The sequence below is a fragment of the Pollachius pollachius genome, assembly GCF_949987615.1.
Source record: "Pollachius pollachius genome assembly, chromosome: 5".
Classification (NCBI taxonomy): domain Eukaryota; kingdom Metazoa; phylum Chordata; class Actinopteri; order Gadiformes; family Gadidae; genus Pollachius; species Pollachius pollachius.
The window spans coordinates 26,410,144-26,422,314 of NC_136938.1; the positions used below are offsets into that span (position 1 = coordinate 26,410,144).

At 49.9% G+C, this 12,171-nt stretch overlaps 1 protein-coding gene across 1 annotated transcript in view; it reads left to right on the top strand.

Annotated features, from left to right (window-relative positions):
- Positions 1-12,171, top strand: part of LOC307076146 (protein kinase C-binding protein NELL1-like) — a gene marked incomplete at both ends in the record, with an annotated part of 204,457 nt that overhangs the window by 90,212 nt on the left and 102,074 nt on the right. The gene's annotated exons all lie outside the window — the stretch shown is intronic.

The following is a 12,171-nucleotide window of genomic DNA, read 5'->3' on the forward strand; positions in this document are numbered from 1 at the left end:
CTGGCCTTGATTCATGCAGCCTTCCTCAGACACTCAGGCTAGCTGTCTGTGACTAATGTCTGTCTGCTGACCAAATGATCGGGTGCAGTTTGACCGGCTTATCCTCCGAACTGTGGCCCGTCCAGCCCCTCGCATCCAGCGGTCAATGCAACCGCCCATAACTGTCACAGCCAAGAGGGGAGCCGCTTGAATTGCCCCTGTATTAAGTTCTAGGCTTTTGAGTCTTGGCTTGGTCACAATGTCAACGACAGCGTCGGCTGGGATCGTTTGCAGATGGGTGTTTAACTGTGCGTCCTTATTCACAGCTGGGGGGTTCGTTTGAGGGAAGGATGGGAGGGCTGCTCCCATTGAGTCGGTATGGTCAGCACTTGTGTGTGATTAAGTCAGCTCAGCGATTGGTATTTTTACATTCAGGGCATTTAGCAGACGCTTTTATCCAAAGCGACTTACATAAGAACATGTGTCAGAAGAAAGAGGAACAACAATATATCTCTGTCGGTACAGTAAGGATGTTCATGGAACATGAGTGCCAAGCACTTATAATCACTAGGTTAACCCATTCCCCGTATGCAAGAAAGATAACTAGGATGAGATGCTACACAATGCTAAGTATCATTTTTAAGTGTAAGCATGTACAACATACAACAAGTGCCAGATCCAGGATGGTCTCGAAAGTACAGCTAGGCTCGCTCTTCCCTCGCATGATCCGAGGTGGATCTGTCGGGGATGTCCCCGGACCTAGGACTATGTGGAGCTGGGAGGAAGAAGAGCTTGTGTTAAAGCTCAGGATGCACTGAAGGAGGTTGTATCCCCTGGCTCACATCACCTGACTGGACCCCCACCTGGGGGAGGAGCCAGGGGAAGTCATGTGGGGTCTCTCTGGACTGCCCTATTGTCACAGTAACCCTAATTAGGCAAGCTAGTTTAGAAGATGCTAGGTAATTTGCTATTTTTTAATCCAAGATGGGAATACGGATATTCTCTCGCTCCCACCACAAACACGTGCGTTATCAGATGTGTTGATCAGAAACCGAGTTAATTAAAGATGAAATCTCCACAGTTAATTAACATGTTCGTATGATTATAGAAATCATTTTTTAGTGCCTTTCTGACCAAGAATAAATTGGGACATTGGGACATTGGGACAGAGCAAATAGGTTTTTAATAAAACGTGGCGACTTGATGTGTACAAAACACCGCCCATGGGACCTGTTCCTCCAAGGGTATCGTCCGTGTCGCTGAACACTCTTTTAATTTTCCTCCAACCTTTTCGTCTGGCATGTAGAAACGCAGCTGACAGGCTAATTATAAACGCAGAACAAAAACACGAATATGTAAAGCACACATTTCTTGATGTCCTCGGCGCTTGGATCCGCCGTGTTACTGAGGGAGTTTGTGTGAAATTTGCCGTGATTATTTTTTGCAGCATTTCCTTGTAGATCAAGGTCACGAGGGCTGCATCATTGGAGTGTTAATTGCAATTTGGAGATAGATCTAATTCAATTAAGGGCAGTCTCTTTCTGTACAGACCCCCGCCTCCCCTGAACACCTTGACGGTCTGGGTCTGTGTTTGTTTAGGAGCGCAGATGCTAATGCGGCGTAATGACATTGGCTCCACTTGTCCCATGCAACCACCACCAACCGTCCTCTGTATGTTCCTCGGAAGGTCACTCTATATGCTGCACACATGCACATGCATACACTCGCACAAAAGCGCACTGTCACACACGCACACACACACACACACACACACCCCCAACGGACCTGGCTGGGTTCCTCAGTAGCCATGCCAGTCCCCTCACCTCTCCCCTGTGGTGTGGGGAGACACATGGCGCCTGCAATCTCCACATGGGCTATGAAAGCTTCCCCTCCAGCACTGGGCCCCCGATTGAAAGCGGCCGCGCTCTCCTTGTTGGACCGCCATGTTGTTTCTCCCCTCAAGGCCACGCTGGTGGTGGTCAGGTGGTCCTGCCCCTGTAGGCCTCTGTCTCTTTCTCCCTCTGTCTGTCTGTCTGTCTCCCTCTCCCTCTCTGTCTGTCACTGTCTCTGTCTCCCTCTCCCTCTGTCCGTCTGTCTCCCTATCTCCGTCTCTGTGTCACACTGTCTCTGTCTCTTTCTCCCTCTGTCTGTCTCCCTCTCCCTCTGTCCGTCTGTCTCCCGCTCTTCGTCTCTGTGTCCCTCCCTCTCTCTGTCTCTCTCTCCCTCTCTCCCTCTCTGTGTCATTCTGTCTCTGTCAGAGTCTGTCCTCCCCTCTCAGTCCGGCCTTCTCCCCGGCGCTGCAGTCAGAAGACCAAATAACAACCAAGCGGTCCTTGAGCTCTAACAGTAGTGAAGCCGTCCGGTGATCAGTGCGGGTATGAAATGTACAAAGAGAGTACGGGTGGGATGGTGTTGGCGGGGGGGGGGGGGGGGGGGGGGGGTGTTGCATTCAGAAGGAGGGACACCCTAGACGTGGCTCCTGCACGCGTTTCGCTGTAGACAGAGCACTGGTGGGGAAGGAAGACTGGGAACAATGCAGAGACAGTGGGAGAGTATGGGGGAGAACGGGGGAGGGAGCCAGGCCATCCACCTGTTGCACGGCGGCCCTAGGGTTGTGTGTGTTGGTCGGGTTGTGAAAGGCACCTCATGTGGCGTGCCGGTGGATGTAGCATCTCAGCGGCGCGTTATTCTGCCTGTGACAGCCAGCGTATCACAGCAGGCCTTGTATGCTAATCAAATGGCAAGCTCAGCCTCTGCTAGGGATTAATAAATACCTGGAGAACCGTTTTGGTCCCATGTTTGTGGTGAGAGGCGGCTCTGAGTTCTGCCTGAGTGACGTGTTGTGTTAACCGGGTGAATGAGCCTCGTGACGGGGTAGACATTGTAATTATTGATGGGTTTTAAAGCTCCCGTTTGCATTTAAATCTCCCCATTAGAGCGGAATAGAAATGTCACTTTTGTAGCCAAACAACAATCTTCGTAGAGCCGTACAAAGACACTGAAATATAAGTCCAAACAAATGAAACCAACCAAGTTCAACAGATTTTTACAGTTTTACTGTAGCTTTATTTTCACATGACATTCATGGTTCGGGTTCGATGTTCGTAAATTATATGTATATGATATACATCTATATGAAATGTACTAAACCCTATAATTCATTAGATATTAATTACTTTTTCCTAGATATTATTTTTTTGCGCAGCAAATCAATAACAAATAAATATCATCTTTTGTCAGCAGGAAAGGCAACATCGCCAGTCTCCATCGTGCCTGCATGCATTGTTCATTCGTCACTCCTGATCCTCACAGTGCTCCTCTAGGAAGCGAAACAGCTGCGTGGGTTTGTACCGTTATGAATGAAGTATCCTCAGATTCAACTGCCTTGAAAAAACAACAACTTCTCGGTAGGGCATTTGTGCAAATCAGCCGAATTTCGATGCTATAGCAGCTAGCGGAAAGGATGTAGTGAGTGGCTATTGAGAGGTTAGGGGGCACACTTGAACTCAAACTCAGGCATAACATTCCAGCCGAGCTCCTGCACGGTCAGGTTGATCCACATACCCATTACATCTTGCTTAATTAACCCCAATGGAGGCATGCTGTTTGCTATTGCAGCAGCATCAGGTGAACGATCATGGTGATCTCCAGAAGATACGGGGCGGCATGTGGCTCAGGATGTAGAGCGGGTTGGCTGGTAACCAGAGGTTGCTAGTTCGATCCCCGGCTCCTCCTAGCTGAGTGTCGAGGTGTCCCTGAGCAAGACACCTCACCCTGACTGCTCCCGACGAGCTGGCTGAAGCCTTGCGTGGTTGACACCGCCGTCGGTGTGTGAATGTGTGCATGAATGGGTGAATTTTAGGCAATATTGTAAAGCGATTTGAGTGGCCACTGGTTAGAAAAGAGCTGTGTAAATGCAGTTCATTCACCATTTACCATTATACAGGGGCTGTATGTTATTAGTATTACATCATGGCAAAAGTGAGTATAAGACACTGTCTGATTTTAAACATCGGGGGAAGAACAGATGCCTCAACACCACGAGGTATGTAGGTTTGTAAATGAAGAGGCATTTAGGCCTGAAATAACCAGATGCTTAGCTAACAATGCAGTCAAACGTACATTATTCATCTCATTTGGCCCATGAATCACCCGGGGCCCTCACAGCCCACCCTCTGTATCAATAGTTGACTCCTTTTGAATACCAAAAAGAAAGGGTTGCGATTGATTTTTGTCAGCGGTATCCTCCAACCAACTGGTCGCTCTCCACATGGCGCCTGCCTCACTGGTGGGGTGTGAATTTCATTCAATGTCATTTCTTCAAGCCCAGTCCTCATGAATTCTTTCACACCTTCTCCCCTCTACTGTTTTTTTCCCCGTCTCTGTGTATCTCTGCGTTCTGTTGTTCCCTCCGTTTCGGCTCCACGGCTGCCCTGTTTACATCAAATGCCGTCGCATCTCTCGATGCATTGCCAGAGAGAATGGCAAAGAGAATGACAAACATGGAGAATGGCAATGCATCTCCCGATGCATTGCCATTCTCCATGTTTGTCATTCTCCAGTCATTCTCTCTGTCTACACTCTTTAGGTCGTTGTTTGTCTCAGCCTTCTTGCTAGGGCGCGTGACAGTGTGTGTTTGGGTGTACGGTACTATAGCTGGCCAGCAGAGATTCAACCCCAAGAAAAATTGGCCACTTTACATTAAGACATTTGGCAGACGCTTTAGTCCAAATCGACTTGCAACCATTCATTCACACATTGACGGCGGTGTCAGCCATGCAAGGCGACAGTCAGCTCGCCGGGAGAAGCTAGGGTGAGGTGTCTTGCTCAGGGACACCTCAACACTCCGGGGTTCCAACTAGCAACCTTCCTGTTACCAGCCAACCCACTCTACCTCCAGAGCTGAGCCAACCCAGCATGATTCGGTGGGTCACCCTCACCACCTTTGTTTTGACACGCCTGACTTCCTGTGCGCGGTGGGGGGGGGGGGGGGGGCACTCGGTGCTTCACGGCCAGCCGGTCGACGCCCTCGCTCTCATTACACGCTCGGCCGAGGACGGCGGGCGGTGTATCCGTAGTGGCAGCTCTACACCTCACATATCTACATAATGAGATCTACATAACGCCGCACGCGCCACGCTTTGGTGGCGTGTCCAGCAGCCGGCGAAATGAGTCTCAGCGTTTCTTCCCTCATTAAAGGAGCTGGGGAGGTGGGAGGAAGGGGATGTGGGCGCCGCCCCACCTGCTAAGCATCTCGTCAAGCTGCAGGGGCAGGCTATCATTAGGATGGGAACAGGGGCTGCGGGCCGCGCAGTGGAACGTTGGATAAATGATTGCGCCCGCCGCGTAGCTAAACATCTTCTGATGCTGCCCTTCTCCTGTTCACCGGCCCCGCCCCTCTTCGCTCGCGGCACGTTCCGTCCTCCCCTTCCTCCTCCTCCACCTCCTCCTCCTCCTGTAGCCGTGTCCTCTGCCTCTCTGCTGGAATCATGAGGAATCGGAGCCCCTTCGCCCGCAGCCTTTTCGTCAGCTTTCTGCTCGTTGCCTAATTAAACGACGGGGTCGGGCTCAGCATGTTCACTATCAGGCTGAAAATACACAGACTCACTTCTGAGAGGACGGGATGTCGAGCGAACAAAAAAGCGGTATGCAGTCGGTGTGTGTGGTGTGACCCAGTGACTACCACGACGTGTGCGTGTATATCAATATTTCGTACCTAAAAATCGACGGGAGGTTGCAACGGGAGGGGAATCTGTCGACCGCGTGCGTGTGTTGTGCGCGGCGTTCCTCCCAAGCCAGCGGAAGGCAAGGCGTAAAGTCTTAATTTCTTAAGCAGCCAACGTCCCCTCCTTCATTACCTGAACAGCCCTGCTAGCGTGACTCATAACGAGCCTGTGTCAGAAGGATCACCTCACACAACTCCCTCCCCCACCCAGGTGCCCGGGTCCTCTCTCCCGGCACCTCCCGGGGGCCTGCTTCCTGAGCTGGCCCCCGCCCTAGTACCAGGAAGTGTCAACAAGTGGCTTTTTTATGTTTTATCGTACAGGTGGCAGAGGCCCGTCTCAACTATGCTCGATGTGAGATGAAACGCAAAGCTGCACATTGAAGGGGAAGATCCCCCCCCCCCCCCCCCCCCCCCCCGACCAATGGGTGGCTCCCCTCGCCCAACACGTCCTCCAATGCAGCAGCAGCCACCCCTGGTGATTACTGCTGCTGCCTAATGAAGGGAAAACTTTGAATGCCAATGCGTCGCAGATTTATAAATCAGTCAATCAACCAATCAGTTATTTTTCTCTCTCCACTATTGATTCCGTGGTTCTCGGTCGGTCGGAGGCCGAGGCCCTGCCCCTGCCCGGGATTGGAGGGATTATCGACGCCAGAGAACTAGAGCTCCCTTCTGCTCCTGCAACAATTAATTCCCGTTCATTATCCACAGTGGAATCAGATCACATTGACATCGGCACTTCACTCTGTAGCGTTAATGAGAGTCGCTGTGATTTCTTACCACTTTTATTACAATTAACATTCTGCTGTTTCTTTTCCCTTCCCTGAGACTGACTCCTTCCTCCTCCTCCTCCTCCTCCTCCTCCTCCTCCAAGGAGGAGAAGGCGGTAAAACCAAATGGGAGTCAGTTCGTTCAGTCGGACGAGGAGGGGGAGCAGCGGCACACCTGCCGGTGTTTTCTGCTGAAGCAGGCGGTCCTGTCAGGATTAATTACCACTCTCCCGACGATCCGCAGCCTGGCAGCTGTCTGCCGCTGCCTCGCAATGCGTTACGTGGGAGATAGCAAAATGCCGTGATTGTTGTCGTTCCCTGATAATATCATTTTCGGGGAGGGTCTGACGATGGTAGCACTGCTTCTTCATGGCGTCCTGTTGGCCCCGCGTGTCAAGTGTCAAAGTTTATCCTCGGAACGCGGCCCAGTGTATCCAGGTCCACCATTGTGTGTCCTTACCGCAGCCTCCTGAGCCGTGCTCAGCCGAGTTCACCCCCCCTGAACCCCGCCTCCGCAGCCTGCAGTCCAGCCCCTGGTGGTGGTGGGGGGGAGGGATTGTACCCTGTGGCAGAAAGGGGCACCCGAGGGACGTACACACACACACAGCCGCGAGACATCAAATAAGAGGGATGTCAGTGCTATAGATTTTCTGTTATGGCCAGTGCAATACCCATCCCAGTGTACTACATGTCTTCTTCAGATGGCCTTAGGTCTGTGTCCCCAAGCCCCCAATGAGTTTTATAACATCTGTGCCATCTGAATGCTTGTGTAGAAGCTCTCCTGTTGTGTTGGTCCTTTCATTGAAGTGGTGTTATTTGTATATTTACCTTTATAGGTTCTATATGAGTTATCTATATATATTTATAGATAAAAGGTAATCTTATTCCAAGCCTGGAAAGGGGCGCTGGGAATGTGCGTTTACAGCGAGAGAGCCATCTGGAACGTTGAGCATGCTTCGAACGCGACCATTGTCTGAGTAACACTGGTTTATCAGCGAGACGGAGAGGGGGGGAGTTCCAACGGAGAGATAGCCGCGACATGTTTCGGATATTGCTTAGTCAAACTCTTTGTATTTATTTTCCTTGTCTGTGTTGTGTTTTGTTGTCATGTTGTTGTTGTTCTGGCTCCTCGAACTGTTAACCGTAATACACAATGAGGAGAACGAAAACTGCATCGAGGCGGCGCAGGATAATGCTACAATTCATTTCCCTCCCTCAGCTTAGATACAAGGCATTGATACGTTTCCCTTTAAAAGATGTAGTACCTGGTTAATATGGATATAACTGGTATGACAATGACTGCATGTATGCGGGGCAAATACACAAAGAATAATAATGAAGAACTCGTGCAGCGGTAGCCAGGAAACATATCCAACTAAAGCGATACGGCTCGCTTCATGGATCCTACACTGTAATCAGCCGTTGCTCGCAAAGGGCACACCGTGGAAAGGGGGATCGCCCTGCAGTTAAATGGCACAAGAAACACACAATACACACACACACACACACAAGCAAATGCACATACACACGCACGCATAGACATTCACATTCACACACGCTCACGCACAAACACAGACATTCACACCGCACACACACAGGACAAGACAGGGGAGAGTAAAAGCCTCCTACATTGAATTTGGACACATTTCCCCGTCTGTCTATACCTTGCATGAGCGAACAGGAGGGCTAGCTTGTTTTACCAGCTGAGTCTCCCTTGGCCTCAACATCCCTGCCATCTTTCCTTTTTTATCAGGAAAAGACAGAAGCCTCTTATCGGTGGATCGGGTTACAGTGGAGGTGAGGTAATTAAAGACACGGTGGAAGTAGGCCAGGGATGGCCTCGGGGGAGACGGTTGACAGTCACATTAGGTTGGATCTACATCTACATAGTTTGCAGACAAGACCTATATTTCCTGCACCTTAAAACCGATTTGAAAGGTATTTGGGTCATAGATATGCCTTTAACTTGGTTCCTATTTCTGCGCTCCCGTTTTGGGTGTGGCGCTACACACTTGTCATCATTCAGTGGGATTGCTCTGCTTTGTTTGCGCCGAGCGCCTGGCGTGTTTCTTTGGTTGTGTTGTTGTTCCACTCTGAGTACACTGCCTGTTGATATTTTTAACATGAGACGCAGTCATTGTCAGACTCACCAGTCATGTCTGCGGCTGTGTGATGTTTTCATTGCTCTTATCGTCTTTTATGTAGCACGAGTCATGTGGAGTTTTGTTGTTCTAAAATAAAGATGATTGTCAACATCTGGTGGTGATACCTAGCGTTTTCATTAATTGTCATGGAAGGGTATTGCTTTTATGTGTAATGTGCGATTTTTAAGGGAGTAGACTGGAATTAGACCTTAAATTAGCATATAGTGAATCAAGCCGAGAGGTCGTTGGAGGCAAATATTGCGTTACACCAAACTTGTTCAGCCCTTTTATTTATTTAGTTGTTTGGTGTAGCATATCAAACCGGATAACATCCAAAAAAAACCACTGACAACAACCAAAAATATTGACATGTATTTTGATTCGAGGTGTGAAGGAAAAACACGACTTTCAACCCCCAACTGGTATACAAACCCAGAATTATTGTTCCGGTTATTACCGTGATTTATTTGTTAAACTGAGAAATAGGTTGCTGACACGAAGGAGCAGCATTGCCTGCTGTCTGGAGGCACCAGGCAGCTCTTGTTCCTGCACCACAGGGGGTCTGGTTCTGGTTTGAGTGGCACCGCGGGCCTGGGCTGCTTCCAGGAAACACACTTCCAGGTGGAGCACAGACAGATTGACAGACACCCGAATAGAAGTCGGGGCGATGGGGAGATAATAGCCCCGCTCCTGGTAGATGGGGGGGGGGGAAGGGAAGACGATGGCGTAGTGAAAGAAGTGGTGAGATTCTGCACCCCAAAATAAAGCAGTATCTTCTCACTTTCTCTGTTCTACCTGTCAATAGTTTTGTGTTGCTTTTTCGGGGGGTGGGTTTGTGGCACAGAGTACAGCTCAATGAAAGCACTTGAATGCAGGCACTCAGAACTTAAGTACTTGAACGATTGCGGAGTGATGGAAGACACTGTACATCCTATGTTCGGAAGCGCACGCACGCACGCACACACTTGCATACTCTCTCAGAGGAGACACACTCACACTCGTATAGTCTCTCAGCAGACACACATACACTCGCATACTCTCTCAGTAGACACACACACACTTGCGTACTCTCTCAGCAGAAAAACACACACACACACACACTTGCGTACTCTCTCAGCAGAAAAACACACACACACACACACTTGCATACTCTCTCAGTAGACACACACTCACAGACACACACTCGCATACTCTCTCAGAGGAGACACACTCACACTCGTATAGTCTCTCAGCAGACACACATACACTCGCATACTCTTTCAGTAGACACACACACACTTGCGTACTCTCTCAGCAGAAAAACACAGACACACACACACACTTGCATACTCTCTCAGTAGACACACACTCACAGACACACACTCGCATACTCTCTCAGCAGAAAAACGCACACACACACACACGCACTTGCATACTCTCTCAGCAGACACGCACACCCGTCACGATCACAGCTCTTTCCATTCAAATTCAGTTGTGTTAAGCCTTCCTCCCCTTACCTCCCCCAGCCTCCCTGCTGACAGACACCTTGACACATCATTCTTGACTCGGCGTCTCTCGGAGACGAAGAACACGGGCGGCAAACAGCAGATCATTAGGAATGCAGCCGCTCGAACAAAGCCGACTTTAAGGGATACTTGAGCGCGGCAGACAGCTATTGGCGGAGCAAACAACAGAGCCAGGGATCAGGATTAGGTTTTTCTCCCAGCTGCCAAAGAACCGTTAGACATAAAAAACATTAACAGTGTTTTTTTTGTGCCTTTTTTTTTCCTTTTTGAAACAATTCTGCTCGGGGGACGCGCAAAGCCTTTGATTGTGTTTGTGCTTCAGTCTGTGTCCTCAATCTGGCTGGCTAATAAACAACAACATCACGTCGAATCGAATCGCTGCCGTGAATGGAAGCCGCGCCGCACAGGACTGTATGTCAGGTTTTATTTTTTTTGGTATGAGGCTGGTTCTTCCAAATACTGTCGGTAAATCAGCAGGAATGAGAGGCGACCTGGCAGCTTATTCAGGTGAACTGTCAGCAGAACGGGGCGGCCCCGGACGGCGAGGCCCAGATTTATGCAGTCGCCTCTCCATGGCTTTCTACAGTCCCAGCGTGGGCCAGTAACATAGTGCCGGACATTTTCTCAGGGCCTTCCTCTGGTTTCTGCCTCGCCACTCCTGAGAATGATGGCTCCGACGGCCATCCCGCGCACACACTCGCCCCCACCACCAGCACCATCCAAATGCCAGGGTTAGATACACATCTCACACACTCACTGTAGATACAGTGTGTCTATTTGTAAATGTGTACACAAACTCATAATTTACACACACACACACACACACACACACACAAAGCTTAAGAAGAGTGGGGTAGATGTGGAGCAGTACTGCCCTACGTCAGTTCTCTCGGTCCCCAGCCCCAGTGACACCGTCCATCGCCCTTGCATTCCCAGGCATGAAGGAAACCCATCTGGACGTGCGGCTCGAATCCCTTCTGTGTTCTGTGAAATGTGTTTTCCCCGATGGGTGGTCTCTCCTTCCAATGAGGTGACGTCAGAGTGTCAGAGCGGTCTTGTGTGAACACGCTAATAGTATATACACACGCACACAGTCAAACAAATTGAGCCAAGGTAAGGGTGATGATAGGTTTGGAGGAGGAGGAGGAGATCAGACACTCAGAACACTTACGCCGGCCACAGCGCATGGGAAGCCCACGTGGAGACGCGCAATACCCTTGACCTGTGTGTGTGTGTGTGTGTGTGTGTGTGTGTGTGTGTTAAGGAAATTAAGTGTGTGTAGGTTTCTGATGGTGTGTGTTTGTGTTTTTGGGGGTGTGTGTCTGTGTGTGTAGGGAAGTCTTTCTGAGTGTGTCTCTATGTTTGTATTTTTGTCTGAATTTCCTGAAATGTGTATGGGTTTCTCCAAGTGCGTGTGTGTGTTTCTTGAGGTGTGTGTATGTGTGTGAGCGAGTGAGTGTGTGTGTCGTGAGGTGTGTATTTGTATCTGAGTTTCCTGAAATGTGTGTGTGTGTATGAGCGAGTGAGTGTGTGTGTTTCTGTGTGTGTTTCTTGAGGTGTGTGTGTGTATGTGTGTGAGTGAGTGAGCGTGTGTGTCGTGAAGTGTGTATTTGTGCCAGAGTTTCCTGAAATGTGTGTTTCTTGAGGTGTGCGTGTGTGTGTGTGTGTGTGTGTGTGTGTGTGTGTGAGTGAGTGAGTGTGTGTGTTTCTGTGTGTGTGTTTCTGTGTGTGTTTCTTGAGGTGTGTGTGTGTGTGTGTGTGTGTGAGTGAGTGAGTGTGTGTGTCGTGAGGTGTGTATTTGTGTCTGAGTTTCCTGAAATGTGCGTGTGTTTCTTGAGGTGTGTGTGTGTGTGAGTGAGTGTGTGTGTTTCTGTGTGTGTGTCGTGAGGTGTGCTCTTAATCCGGCCCAGGGCTGTGGTCCAGCTATCAATGCAGCGTTAGGGATTCAGCGACCGGCCCGGCTGTCATGCTGCAGGGGCAGCCGGGCAAAACCCCCGGAACAGATATACAAGCAGGGCGAACACACACACCAACACACCAACACACCC